Source organism: Pygocentrus nattereri, chromosome 7 (assembly GCF_015220715.1).
Source record: "Pygocentrus nattereri isolate fPygNat1 chromosome 7, fPygNat1.pri, whole genome shotgun sequence".
NCBI classification, from domain to species: domain Eukaryota; kingdom Metazoa; phylum Chordata; class Actinopteri; order Characiformes; family Serrasalmidae; genus Pygocentrus; species Pygocentrus nattereri.
Window position 1 is genome coordinate 9,555,037 of NC_051217.1, and position 6,000 is coordinate 9,561,036.

General features: G+C 39.8%; 1 long non-coding RNA gene across 1 annotated transcript in view; it reads left to right on the top strand.

The window, feature by feature from the left end:
• Positions 1-5,251, top strand: part of LOC108442927 — a 212,316-nt gene extending 207,065 nt beyond the window's left edge. Inside the window, exons 2-4 of the long non-coding RNA XR_001859096.2 lie at positions 1,425-1,524; positions 2,804-2,912; positions 5,169-5,251. This is a non-coding gene — a long non-coding RNA (uncharacterized LOC108442927). The remainder of the gene's footprint in view (positions 1-1,424; positions 1,525-2,803; positions 2,913-5,168) is intronic.
• The last annotated feature ends 749 nt before the right edge of the window (positions 5,252-6,000 follow it).

Genomic DNA, 6,000 nt, shown 5'->3' on the forward strand with positions numbered 1-6,000 from the left:
GAAAGGTATGCGTCTGACTTGAGGGAAGGGAAGTCTGCTTGAAGTGGCCACAGGTGCCTTAGGAAACACAATTAATCTGCTGAGTTTAGAGTAAACGAAGTGCTCTGTGATATACAGCAGCACTCACGCAGGCAGTGACAGAAACAGAGAAAGAGAGGCAGACAGGGAGTGTGTGGAAGTCACATGGTCTCTGGCCTCCTCACAGGTATTCATGGCTGTCAGTGAAAGTTACCACAGCGATCTGTGACTCTATTGCATATACATAATTCAACAGGCACACTTCATCCTTCATCATAACAAGTCCACTATGCTGATGGACACTGCCATATGCCTGTATGAGTAAGAGAGCAGAGAGAATGAGCGACAGAGAGGGGTGGGAAGAGCGGGGGTGTGGGGCATCGACAGTAAGTGACATTTTTTAGATTGTCTGTGGTAGATACGGGATTGCAGTAGATGACAGTAACCATGTGCTGAAGCATCTGTTTTATGAATGCGTTGTCAAAAGTCTGGCCGTGTCCTGTGCTCAGGATGGACCTTTGCCAAGGTCCACAAAGAAGCTGCACAAATTACAATGTACAATCAGTGCACGCTCATGTGTCAGAATATTCCAGTGTATTTATAGTGACAATCAAACACTTGAACATACCAAAGACATAGGAACTAAACATATTACTGGTGCAGCTTATCATATACTATATATATATATATATATATATATATATATGTATATGTGTGTGTGTGTGTGTGTGTGTGTGTGTGTATATATATGTGTATATATATATATATAAAATATGTAATGTGTAAGTTCCCTAACTTAAGGCTCCTGCACATGGGCATTGCATGAGAATGATTGGGCTATAAATACCTGCAGGGTGTGTATAAATAAATGAATGTGAATAAAAATTTCTTTGTGTCCAGGCAAGAATTGCTTCTAAAAGTCAGTAAGGTTTTTCACAACCAATTTCTGAAAGAACGCTCCACAGGGATACCATGAACATACAGAGCAGAGTGGCATGCAAGAAGCTATTGCTCACATCTACTCATTAAGTTGCCCAGTTACAGTTGGCGAAAAGAGACACAAGAACTGGACACAAGAATTTTGTATTACATTAAACATGTTATCTGGGCAGATGAATCTCATTTCTGCCTGTATGTGAATGATGCTGGGCATTGTCTTCATTGTAGACCTCAGAAAGCCTTCAGTGAGGACTACTTCCAAGGTATGGTTCAAGCTGGAGGAGCTCTGTGATGTTCTGTGATGTTATAATTTTCCAGAAATTTCCTTTGGCTGAGGTGACAGTAAATTAGAACCACAGTGCCTGCACTGAGCTGCTGGAGAGTCAGGTTTTGCCTTTTGCTTATCATCTCACTGAGGAACATATCATTCCTATCCCTGTGTTCCAAGATGACAATTCTTTCCCCAGATTTGAATCTTCTTGAAAATCTGTGAAACTACCTGGAACGACGAGTAAGACGACAGGGGAGGCATCCACAAAATCTGGCCGAACTGAGCAATTCTTCGCTGTAAGAGTCATACATTTTCTTTGTTATAGAAAAACTTTGTGATTTACTTGCAGAATTGAATATACATTTTCTGGGCTTATATAGATCATAAAATAATACATCTGAGGTCAGAATAGTTTGATTACAAATTACAAATCAAAAACTTCATATACATAAATTTGCATAAATTATTAACATAACAAGTGATTGCAGAATTTTCAATGATAGTTCACCTCTTCATTGTTAACGTCATTTACATTTATTGCGTTTAGCAGATGCTCTTATCCATAGTGACATACAAGAAGTGCTTTGTCTATTTAGAGATATCTTTGCTAGTTACCATTAAGTTAGAGAGTCCTGAGCTCAGATACTGCCAGAAGCAAAAAGTCACTGTTGATACGTAAAGAAAAGGGAACAGAGTTGAGCACAGAACAGTGCAATACAATACAATTCAATTCAAGTGCAGTACAATACATTGCAATCAATGCTTCCCTGTCACTGTCACAATCCGGCACTGATAATATTTAACTCAGCTATGTTAGGCTCATTACAGTTGCATTTATTTCCAGTCTTTTTTTTGTTTATTTTAAAACCCGTTATGCAGTTCTCATTGTCATTATTCTTGGAAAACAATAACATGATTTTGTAGATTCTGTACAACTGATAAACAAGTTTGGCTGATATGCAAAGCCATATTTATGTTATTCATGTTTTTGAGACATTAATTCCAATTTATAAACAAATAATTTGGTAAAACATTGCTTTAAAACAGGTGATTTTTAAAAACATTTATTTAAAGTATGTCCAAAAACGTTGAATGTTTAATGTGTTCTAACTATTTGACCTTTTAACTAGGATTTTTCATTCCTGCTTTGTATGCATTGCAGTAATAGTCTGGCTGTGTTGTTTCTCATTATGTGGACTTCATCCCTTGGTACAGAGTGAACACTGTTTTGGGGTCACTCACCTTGTTTTAACACAATGAATTGAAATGTTGGAAAGCAATGATGACTCCTCTGAACAACATTGGTCAAGATTAGGCTGTTTAGTCATTTGTAGTGTTACTGATTTGCCCTAATGTATGTTATATGTATGTTCATATGTATGTTTCAAAACTGACCTTAATTTTCTTCCTAATAAATGAGGTTATAACCAGCCATAAAACAAACAAAAAAAACAGAAAATGAAATGATTGGATTCTGAAGATTAGAGATATGATGTGTTGGGCAGCAACAGTCTGATATGTAGAGAATTTCAGTGAAGGATTGAGTTTTAATTGGATCTTTTGCTGGCTCTACAGGTGAGCTAAATTGAGTACAGTGTGCAGAAGAGAAAGAGAGGCAAAGGCAGCAGTAGAGAGGCTTCAGCATCATCCCAGCGCAAAGAGTGAAGCAGAAGATCCAAACTAGGTTTGTCAAAAGATACTGGAACAGAAATATGTGATGTGACTCAGACTTTCCTGATTGAACAATCAGTGCATGATAACTTACAACAAATTACAACCAATCCGTCCACATATTTACGGACTGACTGTTCTTGCGTTTTTGCAGTGGACTCGTTTTCGCTGAGTGGATGTTGACGCCCAGGCCTGCCAGTTTTTCCTTCTTTTATTGCAAAGTGCAGTGGAGTTTAGAGGAGCTGTCTGGAGAACAGTATGTTTGTGCGTTTCATATGTAAATGCAATGAACAGTGTATGCAGCGCTAGTCACCCAGCTGTGGAGTCATGAGCCGGAGTGTTTCTCATTCTCTCAGAAAGCTGGTCCTTTCTGTTGACTCTCATTATGCTAAGCTAAGCAGTTCTGACACTACCTTAAAACTGCCTACAGAGGGAGAAAGCAATGTAGATGATGGGTAGTCTAGTGCAACTCTCAGACATGCTTCTCTGACTCTGAGTAAGCTGAATAATGGGATTAATCGCCAAAATACGGAAATAGCCCTAAGTGTCACGAACATGTTGGAATAAATGCAGGAATTACCCCATGTCAGAGAAATTAGAGATACTGTAATGTACTGTTCCAGACTTATTTATACTTCTGCTCTAGTCTGTCCTCTCTTTCGTTCTCTCTCTCTCTCTCTCTGTCTCTCTCTCTCTCTCTCTCTCTCTGCCCCTTGCTGCCTATCTCTCTCTATCACTCTCTATTCTTCTCTCTCCATATTCCTGTCCCTCTCTCACTCTCATCTCTCTCTCTCTCTGCACTGGTGTGTCTGCCTGTTAATCACCTTTCTTTCTTTCTTTCTTTCTTTTTCTTTCTTTCTTTGTTCTTTCTTTCTTTCTTTCTTTCTTTCTCTCTCTCTCTCTCTCTCTCTCTCTCTCTCTCTCTCTCTCTCTCTCTCTCTCTCTCTCTCTCTCTCTCTCTCTCTCTCTCTCTCTCTCCCCCTCCCCTGTATCAATGTGTTTGTCTCTATGGTAATCTCTCTCGCTCCCTCTCTCTCTATCTCGCTTTCTCTGTCCCTGTCTTGTCTGTCTCCCGCTCTACATTCATCTTTCTCTGTCTCTCTGTCTGTGTCTCTGTTCTTTATCTCTTTGCCTGTCTATCTTCTCTGTTTTTCTTAGTTTTTCTCTCTATACTTGTCTTGCGCCTCTCTCTCACTCTCTCACTCTCTCACTCTCTCTCTCTCTCTCTCTCTCTCTCTCTCTCTCTCTCTCTCTCTCACTCTCTCTCACTCTCTCACTCTGTCAGTCTTTCAGTCTTTCTCTCTCTCTTTCTCTGCCAATCTGTCTTTCTCTCTGTCTGTCTCTTTATATCTCCATCTCACTTCCTTTCAGTCTTTTATCTCCTTCTCTCTCTCTCTTTCTTCCATCCTCTCTCTCTCTTTCTTCCACCCTCTCTCTCTCTCTCTCTCTCTCTCTCTGTCTGTCTCTGAATTTTCCTGTTTTGCTAATGCTCTCGCTGTAGAAGGCAACAGGCAATGCTTTATCCTCACTAGCAACCATTTGAAGTGACAAAAGGGCACACTGATGAATGTTCACCCCGCCCGCTGCACTCCTACCCCTTACTCCCCCTCCCTCTCTCTCTCTGTCTCTTTCTCATACACACCCACACACCCATGCTTTTTCACTTTACCTGCTCTCTCTCTCTGTCAGAGGACAATAGAGCAGGGTGGACAGAAATGGCTTTTTGAATGACACAGGTTGGCACCTCATTCAGTGTGTGTATAACAGGCTGCAGGGATGAATGATATTCCCTCTGCAGGTCTCTCCTCTTTTTCTCTCATACAATTCCACCTGCATCAATATCCATGAAAACCAAGCCGCTCCTCTAACCTTAACAAATGTCCTTTTTACTCTTGTGCAGTGTACCACACATCTGTATACTCCATCATTTGATTAGACCTGATGAGACCTTTGATATCCCTCAGCTTGCTAATGCAGTATGAAAGCAGCATTCGCAGTCTCCGTTTGCTGGATGCGAATAAAAAGCCTCATATCTTGTTTCGCTCTTATCTTTGACTAGGCTGTCACATCCAGTTACAATGGGGCCTATTGAGGAGTTTCCTCCTCTTTGTTTGCTGTGTCGTTCAGGATAGATTTCATGCTTGCTCCTTCATTTAATCTTTCTCAAAATGTCAACAGTTTTCTCAGGCATGAGAGGGTAGAGACAGGAAGCTTGAGTGATATTTGGATGTCTCTTTCTCTTTCTCTCTCCACAAATTAATATATTTAGCCAACATTGCAGTGGCATCCTCAAAGATACTCAAAAACCCCTTACACATGCTCTCCGCCTTGATCTCTACATACTGACACATCATCTTGGGTAAGTAAATAATCATCATTGTTTGAATGCATGTCATTGTCATATCATAATGCACACAATATGGAACAAGCACAAACCCAGTTCCTAAAAAGTTGGAACAGTAGTTAAAATGCAAATAGGAACAGAAGGCAGTGAATTGTAAATTCACTTTATCTTTCATTTTAATGGAAACAGTATAAAGACAACATATTTAATGCAGAACCATTTGAACTTCTTTTTTTTTGTAAATATACACTTGCAGCACATTCCAAAAAGGAACATTGAGAAATGCTGATAAAACTTCTTAAACAGGTGATAAAATAATGCTTGTATGTAAAACATGCATCCAGGAAAGGCCAAGTCTGTTATGAGCGAGGATGGGTTGAGGCTTGCTACTTTGCCAATAAATACTTCAACAAGTGAAGTACTTTGTTCCTTAACAAGCACTTGCAAGGTTTTTAGGTCTTTTGCCTTCTACAGTGTATAATATCAAAAGATTAAGGGAATCTGGCAAAATCTCTGTGGATAAAGGAAAAGAAAAAAAAAACACAATATAATGTCTTTGATCCCTCAGATGGCACTGCTTTAAAAACTGGTATGCTTCTGTGATGGATATCACCACATTGGCCCTAGGGAATACTTTGAAAAAACATTGTCAATAAATGCTGTCCATCGCTGCACACACAAATACGACTTATGGGTATACTATGCAGAGTGGAAGTCATTTGTCAGCGATGTCTTGAAATGTCGCCGACTTCTCTGG